Below are 10705 nucleotides of genomic sequence, written 5' to 3'. Positions count from 1 at the left end.
CGGCGGTGCGTCATCGCCGCGCGCCGTCTTCGCCCCCGCCAGCAGGGTCTAGAGCCTGCCACCCCGCCTCTTGGCCGCCAGGGGTAGAATGGCCTGCGTGGCCTTTTGTGCTGCGGTGGGAAAGACGCTGAAGTGGACGGGACTTTACGACACTTCGTAAAGTCAGCAGGTCGTAAAACAGCAGGTTGTAAAACCATCTTTAAGATGGGATAGACGTGAAGCACGAAACAAAAGCATGCACTATCTGTATGTAAACATACAGAAGAAAAGTCCTGGAAGCATACACACGATATGCCATGATTACGTTGGGAATGGAAGAAGTTTTTTCTGTTTGTTTTTTTTTTAAATACATTTCCCCCAGCCTTTTTTTTTCCAAAAGAGGAACGTATTTTCAAGAGATTTGCGTATTGAAAATAATGGTTAAAGGAAATATACTTATAAAAGACTCTTTAAAAATCACTGCAGAGGCCGGGCGCAGCGGCTTACGCCTGTAATCCCATCACTTTGAAAGGCCGGAGGCGAGCGGATCACGAGGTCAGGAGCTCGAGACCAGCCTAACCAACATGGTGAAACTGTAGAGACGGGGGTCTCTACTAAAAGTACAAAAATTAGCCGGCCGTACTGGCGCGTGCCTTTAATCCCGGCTACTTGGTGGGGCTGAGGCAGGTGAATCACTTGAACCCGGCAAGTGGAGGTTGTGGTGAGCTGAGATCGCGCCACTGCACTACAGCCTGGGCACCAGAGTGAGACTCCATTTCAAAACAAACAAAAAATCGCTGCAGCTAGGCACGGTGGCACGCTCCCGTAGTCTCAGCTACTCAGAAGGCTGAGGCGGGATCGCCTGAGCCAAGGAAGATGAGGCTGTAGTGGACTCGCCGTGGACTCGCCTGTGAGTAGCCACTACCCTCCGGCCTGACCGACAGGGGGAGACCCGATCTAAAAAACAAAACAAAACAAACCTACCACGCTGTCCCCAATCATGAAGTCCGCAAGTATTTTTTTTCAGAATCTCATCTGATTCGCCCTTTCAAATCCTTTGTGACGGACGTGCATGCATGAGCTCCAGGAATACTCCAACGTGTATACACACATTCGTGTGTGTGAGCTACACACACATTTCAAGGGCTGGCGTTAAAGTTCGAGGGCCAGGGATCGATTCCAAGAACCATCTCAACCGCATCCTCGCCCACACTTTTTCTTAACCTCCCCAAGACATCCTTGTTTTCAATAGGGAGGGCCCCTTAGATTACATCTCCCATGAGACTTGAATGCTTAAAGCAACTATAGAGGAGTTATCTGTATTTGCCCCTGCCCCAGTAAACCACCACCAAAGATGGCTACATTCAGTACAGTACAGTCAGCTTCCAGAGCCGGCAAGAACTGCATCAAAACAAGAACTCTCCCCTCTCCTTCCCTTTCTATCAGAATCTCTAGCGATGGTGATAGGGAAGTGCTGGGAAGGGAACACCGTGGTCCGTTTAAATGATACAGAAGTGGGGAAAGAAAGTGCTGAGTAAACTCCCTCTCAAAAAAAAAAAAAAAAAAAAGTGCTGAGTAGAGGAGGGCGTGGTCCCTGGCTAGGGCTCCACCCCCATGGACCTAGGTGAGGACAGACATTTTTTGTTTTCCTGCGCAAATGTTGCATTTCCCAAGAACACCCTGGCCTGCCACGCCCCCATTCTGTGCCTATGAAAACGCAAGACCCTAGCAAGGCAGAAACAGAGGCAGCTGTACATTGAGAGGAGCACATCAGCAGAGGAACACGCAGGCAGCCGGATGTTGAGAGGAACGCACAGATAGGCACCGGCACACCGGCAGGTCACCAACCTGCAGAAGCAGAACACGCGGAGTTTAGCTGGAGTAGTCAGAGGACAGCCCAGGCCGCTGAGCGGCCGACTCCAGGGGAAAAACTTTCCACTCCATCCCCTCCTGACTTCCCCTGAGCTACCTCTACTTAGTAAAACCTTGCACTCAGGCTGGGCGCCCTGGCTCATGCCTGTAATCGCAGCACTTTGGGAGGCTGAGGCGGGCGGATCACGAGGTCAGGAGATTGAGACCATCCTGGCTAACATGGTGAAACTCCTTCCCTACTAAAAATACAAAAAATTAGCCGGGCGTGGTGGCGGGCGCCTGTAGTCCCAGCTACCCGGGAGGCTGAGGCAGGAGAATCTCTTGAACCCGGGAGGTGGACGTTGCAGTGAGCCGAGATCGCGCCACTGCACTCCAACCTGGACAACAGAACAAGAGCCCATCTCAAAAATAAATTAATAAATTAATTAATTTAATTCAATTTTTTTTAAAAATTTAAAAAATGATAAAACCTTGCACTCATTCTCGAAGTCCAAGTGTGATGCAATTCTTCCGGTATATCAAGGCAAGATCCCGGGATACAGAAAGCCCTCTGACAAGGTAGAGGGTCTAATTTAGCTGGTTAACACAAGCTGCAGACGGCAAAACTAAAAGAGCACCTTGTAACACATGCCCTCTGGGGCTTCAGGAGCTGTAAACATTCACCCCTAGACGCTACTGTGGGGTTGGAGCCCCACAACCTACCCATCTGTATGCTCCCCTCTAGGTTTGAGCAGCCGGGCACTGAAGAAGCAAGCCACACACCCACCCCTGGGAGGGGGACAAGGGAACTTTTCCTGGTTCAATGGGATCCATAATCAAATTTAATCAAGTTCTGAAAGTGATTAAATGCACACCAAATGGTGGCTCTCTGCCTCCTTTCCTGGAAATTGATTTCTCTTTTCACACCTTGCTAGCTCTTGTAAACCAAATATAAAATTCAAAGGCCCCCAACCATCTGAACAGACTTCCTCCTCGGCCAGGGCACTCTAAAATTTAACCTGAAAAACTGATTCAGGGCATTTAGGGAGGTGGGTGTTGGACATGCCTCATTATGCCTCTGCAGCATTAGCATCAACACAGACCTTAAGTCTGATAAGAAACATTTACAGTCTATTTTCTCTGTAGCCGGCTACCTAGAGGCTTCATCTGCGTGATAAAACTTTGGTCTCCACAACCAATCACAACCCAGATATTCCTTTCTATTGATAAATCTTTCAGCCAACTGCCAATTAGAAAAATTTTAAATCAGTCCAGTCGCAGTGGCCCACGCCTGTAATCCCAGCACTTTGGGAGGCCAAGGCCGGTGGATCACCTGAGGTCGGGAGTTTGAGATCAGCCTGATCAACATGGAGAAACCCTGTCTCTACTAAAAATACAAAATTAGCCGGGCAGGGTGGCACATGACTGTAAGTCCAGCTACTCAGGAGGCTGAGGCAGGAGAATCACTTGAACCCGGGAGGCGAAGGTCACGGTGAGCAGAGATCGCGCCACTGCACTCTAGCCTGGGCAACAAGAGTGAAACTCCATCTCAAAAAAAAAAAAGAAAAAAAGAAAAATTTTAAATCTACTTATAACTTGGAATCCCCTGCTTCAAGTTGTCCTGCCTTTCTGGACCCAGCCAATGTATATCTTAAATGGATTTGACTGATGTCTCATGTCTCCCTAAAATGTATAAAACCAAGCTACACCCTGACTACCTTGGGCACATGTTCTCAGGATCTCCTGAGGGCTGTGTCACGAGCTATGGTCATTCATATTTGGCTCAGAATAAATCTCTTCAAATATTTTACAGAGTTTGATTTTTTTTCTTTTTTTTTGAGATGGAGTTTTGCTCTTGTTGCCCAGGCTGGAGTGAAATGGTGCGCTCTTGGCTCACCACAACCTCCGCCTCCCGGGTTCAAGCGATTCTCCTGCCTCAGCCTCCCAAGTAGCTGGGATTACAGGCATGCGCCACCATGCGCAGGCTAATTTTGTATTTTTAGTAGAGACATGGTTTCTCCATGTTGGTCAGGCTGGTCTCAGACTCCTGACGTCAGGTGATCCTCCCACCTCGGCCTCCCAAAGTGCTGGGATTACAGGTGCCAGCCACCGTGCCCAGCCCAGAGTTTGATTTTTTTCATTGACGCTCTCAAGATTCTTGTTTGTTGAAAACATGTCTTAGACATCTTCCATTCTTAACAGTGCCTAGCAAATTCTGGAGGTTCTTCCTACTCTATCACAATGGGTATCTGGGAAAGGCCACAAGCAATAGATTGCATGTATATAGGGGGCAAGAAAGGAAAGTAATACAAAATTTATTTTGGAAAAATGGAATTAAACATTATGAAACAATGAAAATAAACGTGCATCATCTTTGGTTTAGAAAATTTAGATATTTTTTAACTGTGTTAATTCTTAGAAAAAAAAATTAAATGTTGAATGTTTATATTTGTTGTTTGATTTTTGCTGAGCAAAGGTGATGAAGCCAGAACTGTAGGCCAAGACTTAAAGAGCTGTCCTGCTGGAAAGCACTTCCACAGTGCCTGGAGAGTGCTTAATAGTAAGACTTTGTGTGTTTTTGTCTATTAGTGATTCACTAACTACCTAGAATAATAGGTTTTATTTATTTTATTTTGGGGCAAATACAGGAATCTTGGCTTGCTCTTCTAGATGCTAATTTTGAAGTATATTAGGAAGCCAGGTACATAAGAGACATGCAAAATTGAAGACAGAAAGCTACCTGGGATCTTACCCAATTTTTTTGTTTGTTGTTTGTTTGTTTGTTCCAACAGTGTCTTGCTCTGTTACCCAGGCTGAAGTGCAGTGGCATGATCACAGCTCACTACAACCTTGACTTCCTGGGCTCAAGTGAGCCTCCCATCTTAGCCTCCCGAATAGGTGGGACAACAGGTGTGTGCCACCATGCTCGGCTAATTTTTGCATTTTTGGTAGAAATGGGGTTTCATCATGTTACCCAGGCTGGTCTCAAATTCCTGAGCTCAAGCAATTAGCCTGCCCAGGCCTCCCAAAGTGCTTGGGTTACAGGCATGAGCCACCATGCCCAGCCCTTACCAAGTTTAAAATGTATTTATTTACTTATATTTTCTTTTTTTATTGTTTACTTATATATTTATCTTGTTGAATGGAATTATAAGATTGAGTGAATTTCTTAATTTTGATTTATAATTTGATTGCACTGTTGTCCAACAGACTGTTATGATTTCAGTTCTTTTGCATTTGCTGAGGAGTATTTTGCTTCCGATTATGTGAAAGATTTTGGAGTAAGTGCCACGTGTTGATGGGAAGAATGTATATGCCATTGTTTTACGTTCAAGAGTTCTGTAGATATCTACCAGGTCCATATGATCCAGTGCTGAGTTCAGGTCCTAAATATCTTTGTTAATTTTCTGTCTTGCTGCTCTAATATTGTCAGAGGGGTGTTAAAATCTCCCACTTTTATTGTGTGGGAGTCTAAGTCTCTTTGAAGGTCTCTAAGAACTTGTTTTATGAATCTGGGTGCTCCTGTGTTGACTGCATATCTGTTTAGGAGAGTTAGCTCTTCTTGTTGAATTGAACCCTTCATTTACCATTATATAATGCCCTTCTTTGTCTTTTTTGATCTTTGTTGGTTTAAAGTCTATTTTGTCAGAAATTAGGATTGCAACCCCTGCCTTTTTCTTTTTTCCATTTGCTTGGCAGATTTTCCTTCATCCCCTTACTTTGAGCCTATGTGTGTCATTTCATGTGAGATGGGTCTCTTAAGACAGCATACCAGTGGGTCTTGATTTTTAGCAAGCTTGCCACTCTGTGTCTTTTAATTGGACCATTTAGTCCATTTACATTAAGGTTAGTATTGTTATGTGTGGATTTGATCCTGTCATCATGATGTTAGCTATTTATTTTGCAGACTTGTTTATGTGATTGCCTTATACTGTCATTGGTCTGTGTACTACTTCAGTGTGTTTTGTAGTGGCTGGTAATCATCTTTCCATTATTTATTTAGTGCTTCCTTCAGGAGCTCTTATAAGGCAGGTCTCGTGGTAACAAATTCCCTCAGCATTTGCTTGTCTGGAAAGGATCTTATTTCTCCTTCACTTATGAAACTTAATTTGGCCAGATATAAAATTCTGAGTTAGAATTTCTTTTCTTTAAGAATGTTGAGACCAGGTGCAGTGACTCATGCCTGTAATCCCAGCACTTTGGGAGGCTGAGGCAGGTGAATCGCCTGAGGTCGGGAGCTCAAGACCAGCCTGACCAACATGGAGAAACCCCATCTCTACTAAAAATACAAAATTAGCTGGGTATGGTGGCACATGCCTGTAATCCCAGCTACGCAGGAGGCTGAGGTAGGAGAATCACTTGCACCTGGGAGGCAGAGGTTGCGATGAGCTGAGATTGTGCCATTGTACTCCAGCCTTGGCAACAAGAGTGAAACTCTGTCTCAAAAAAATAAAAAATAAAAAGAATGTTGAATCTTGGCCCCCAGTCTCTTCTGGCTTGTAGGGTTTCCACTGTGAGGTCCACTGTTAGTCTGATGGGCCATGTTGCACAGGCTTTCTTGAACTCCCTGGGCTCAAGCAAATTGCCCACGTTGGCCTCCCAAAGTATTGGGATTACAGGTATGAGGCATTGTGCCCGGCCATTATTATGAAGTTTCAGAAAGGTTCCAACACAGTTTCCTCTGCATCACAGACAGGCGCTAACTAAATATTGTTGAGTAATCAAATCCTATATAATATAGAGGAGGAAGCTGAGAAACCCTAGGATTTAAAAACAAAATTCTTTTCATAAATACTGTATCTTACCACATAATGCACTAGGGATACAGAGAATCCTGTAATCATTTACTCAACAAATGAATAATCAAATAATCCGGTTTTGAACACCTTCAGTGACTGAAACTTAATATTGCCCAAGACAGCCCCTCTGTTCTAAACTATTATTATTATTAGATACACCTATGCTTTTCTATACCTCTATTTTCTATCCTCTAAGGCTATACAGAACAGGCCTAAGATCCTCCATGACAATCTTTGATATATTTCAGGCCATCGTGATGTCTTCCATGTCTTTGCTATCTAGGCCAGATGTCTCCAGCCCTTTTAGCAGTCCTTCAAATGATACTTTTAATCTATTCCAGCTGCCCTCTTCGAAACATACTCACGTTCATCAGTGTGTCTTTTAAAATGTAATACTCAGAACTCAACAAAATGTTCTGGGTGTGGTGTGATCAGGGCAAAGTAGAGGAAGAAGTATTGTCACTTTTATTCTGCCCATTACAATTCTATCAACACACACTACATTAGCTTTTTACAGCCACTTTACACTGTCGACTCATATTAAAATTTTAATAAACTAATATTCCCATTCTCTAATGAGCTAATGTAAGACACTGCATGTGTTAACTTACCTTGGGTTGATCCATGGTAATTTGATAAAACTTTCTCATCTTAAATATGCTTGCTAGATTTTAATGCTTGAGATCTTTTTAGTTCCATCTCTGTTATTCAGTACATCTCCCATTTTCAAAGCAATATGAAAGGCTCTGAAGACTGTAAAAGTGGAGCATTCCAAGTAACCAATAATTGGTTGAGTCTGTAAATGCATTAGGAGTTCAGAAGAGAGAGATCATTCAGTGGGGAGGTCAGAGATTAGTCCTAGGAAGTAATGATAATCTTCCCACTTGTTTCAAGTTTTACTGTTTTATTACTCTTCACAGTCCCAGATACATATCATTGATGATTTTGAGAAGCATGGAATCATCAAGGAAATGGGTATAAAAACGACCAAAAAGGATGCACTGTAGTACACCGATAGAATCCTACTTTCAGGATAGCAGGAGTTATAGCACAAAGTCTAGGTCTTAGAGTTACCATCTTGTTGGATGCTTTCACTAGTTCTAATCATTTTTTAGTTATGTTGGATTTTCTAGGTAAACATCATTTTCTTCCTGTCCAAAATTTACATGACCTATATCTTATCTCTTTCATTGACTTGAACTTCTACAATAATGTTAAATGGGAGCAATAATAATGTCAAATAAGAGCGTATTTGTTTTGTTCTTGTCTTTAGTGGAAATGCTGCTAATGTTGCATTATCAAGAATAGTGTCTGTAAGCCGAGTGCGATGGCTCACGCCTGTAATCCCAGCACTTTAGGAGGCTAAGGTGGGCAGATCACTTGAGGTCCGGAGTTTGAGACTAGCCTGGTGAACGTGGTGAAACCGCGTTATTTTACTAAAAATACAAAATTAGCCTGGAGTAATGGTGTGTGCCTGTAGTCCCAGCTATTCGGCAGTCTGAGGCAGGAGAACCACTGGAACTCAGGAGGCAGAGGTTGCAGTGAGTCTAGATGGCACCATTGCACTCCAGCCTGGGCAATAAGAGCAAAATTCGGTCTCAAAAAAAAAAAAAAAAAAAAAATAGTGTCTGCTAGGTTGGCTGCAATGGCTCATGCCAGTAATGTCAACACTTTGGCAGGTCCAGGTGGTAGGATCACCTGAGACCAAGAGTTTGAAGATACAGTGAGCTACGATCACGCCACTGCACTATAGACTGGGTGACAGAGCAACACCCTTTCTCTGAAAATAAAAATAAAGAATAGTGTTTGCCGCTGGTTTCTTATATATTCTTAGGTTAACAGGATTCTTTTTTTTTCTTTTTTCTTTTTGAGACAGATTTCTGCTCTCGTCTCCCAGACTGGAGTGCAATGGCATGATCTTGGCTCACTGTAACCTCCAACTCCTGGGTTCAAGTGATTCTCCTGCCTCAGCCTCCAAAGTAGCTGGGATTACAGGCACCCGCCACCACGCCCAGCTAATTTTTGTATTTTTAGCAGAGACGGGGTTTCATCATGTTGGCCAGGCTTATCTTGAACTCCTGACCTCAGGTGATCTGCCCGCCTCGGCCTTCCAAAGTGCTGGGATTACAGGCCTGAGCCACTGTACCCAGCCCTGGATTCTTTTTAAAATCAAGAATGGGTATTGGATTTTCACTCCTTATTATTGTGTACATAAACAGGAGATACAGAGATGAAAGGCAAAGTCCCTGTCCTCAAGAAGCTTTTTTTTTTTTTTTTTTTTGAGACAGAGTATCACTTTGTTACCCACGCTAGAGTGCACTGGCATGATCGCAGCTCACTGCACCCTTCACTTCTCTGGTTCAAGCGATTATCCTGCCTTAGCCTCCTGAGTAGCTGGGATTACAGGTGTGTGCCACCATGCCTGGCTAATTTTTGTATTTTTAGTAGAGACAGGATTTCACCATGTTGCCCAGGTTGGTCTCGAACTCCCAACCTCAGGTGATCCACCTGCCTCAGCCTCCCAAGGTGCTGGGATTCTGTGCTGGGATTACAGGCGTGAGCCACTGCGCCTGAAATTTTTTCTTCTTTTTTTTTTTCAGAGAGAGCAGGCTGTAGTTCAGTGGCATGATTATAGCTCACTGCAGTCTCAATCTACTGGGCTCAAGCGATCTTCCCACCTCAGCTCCCCAAGTAGCTAGAATTACAGACATGCACATCATGCCTAGCTAATTTTTTATTTTTTGTAGGTATGGGGTCTCACTATGTTGCCCAGGTTGGTCTTGAACTCCTGGACTCAAGTGATATTCCTGCCTCGACTGTTCAGAGTAGTGGGATTACAGGTATGAGCCACTGTGCCTGACCAAGAAGCCTACAGACTTTGGTAGGCCGAGGCAGGTGGATCAACTGAGGTTGGGAGTTGGAGACCAGCCTGGTCAACATGGTAAAATCCTGTTTCTACTAAAAGTAGGAAAATTAGCCTGGCAGCCATGGTGGCACACACCTGTAATTCCAGATGCTGGGGAGGCTGAGGCAGGAGAATCGCTTGAACTCAGGAGGTGGAGGTTGCAGTGAGCTGAGATTGCGCCACTGCACTCCAGCCTGGGCAACAAAGCAAGAATGTGTCTAAAAAACAAAACAAAACAAAAACACAAGGTAAATAAAAATTGCTACACAGTGAGATATATGTAGCAATAGAAATATGTTCATATTAAAAACATTTTGGGGTCAGGGGCACGGTGACTCACACCTGTAATCCCAGCACTTTGGGAGCCCAAAGCGGGTGGATCACTTGAGGTCTGGAGTTTGAGACCAGCCTGATTAATATGGTGAAACCCCATCTCTACAAAAAATACAAAAATTAGCTGGGCTGGGTGGCACAAGCCTGTAATCCCAGCTACTCTGGAGGCTGAGCCAGGAGAATTGCTTGAGCCCAGGAGGCAGAGGTTGCAGTGAGCTGATACTGCATCACTGCACTCCTGCCTGGACAACAGACTGAGATGTGAGACTCTGTCTTAAAAAAAAAAAGAAAAAAAAGAAAGAAAGAAATGAGAATAAACATAATAAAGTTTGCAGAAAGTACAAAGATAGCTCAGATGGAAGATGATTATCCATATTGAGTGAAGAAGGAAAGACAAAATGCTAAAGGAAAGCTTTGGCTAAAAGATGGCATATTTGGCTAGGCACAGTAATATACCTGTAATCCTGTATGCGTGTAATTATACTTGTAATCCTAGCACTGTGGGAAGCTGAGGTGGGAGGATCAGTTGAGGCCAGAAGTTTGAGATCAGCCTAGGTAATAAAGCAAGGCCCTGTTTTCACAAAGAAAAAAAAATTAGTTGGGTGTGTTGGTTTATGCCTGTAGTTCCAGCTACGTGGGAGGTTGAGGCAGGAGGGTCACTTGAGTCCAGGAGTTTGAGGTTGCAGTGAGCTATGATCATGCTATTGTATTCCAGTCTGGGCAACAGAGAAAGACCCTGTCTCAAAAAAAAAAAAAAAAAAAAGGGGGGTATATTTAAGGGGTGGGGAAAAAAAAAAGGGTAGAAATAAGAACATGAGCTAAAACCTGAAGTCATGAA

Source organism: Mandrillus leucophaeus, unplaced genomic scaffold (assembly GCF_000951045.1).
Source record: "Mandrillus leucophaeus isolate KB7577 unplaced genomic scaffold, Mleu.le_1.0 Scaffold901, whole genome shotgun sequence".
In the NCBI taxonomy this organism is placed as follows: Eukaryota; Metazoa; Chordata; class Mammalia; order Primates; family Cercopithecidae; genus Mandrillus; species Mandrillus leucophaeus.
The sequence above is the reverse complement of the archived record's forward strand: the minus strand, read 5'-3'. Positions refer to the sequence as shown.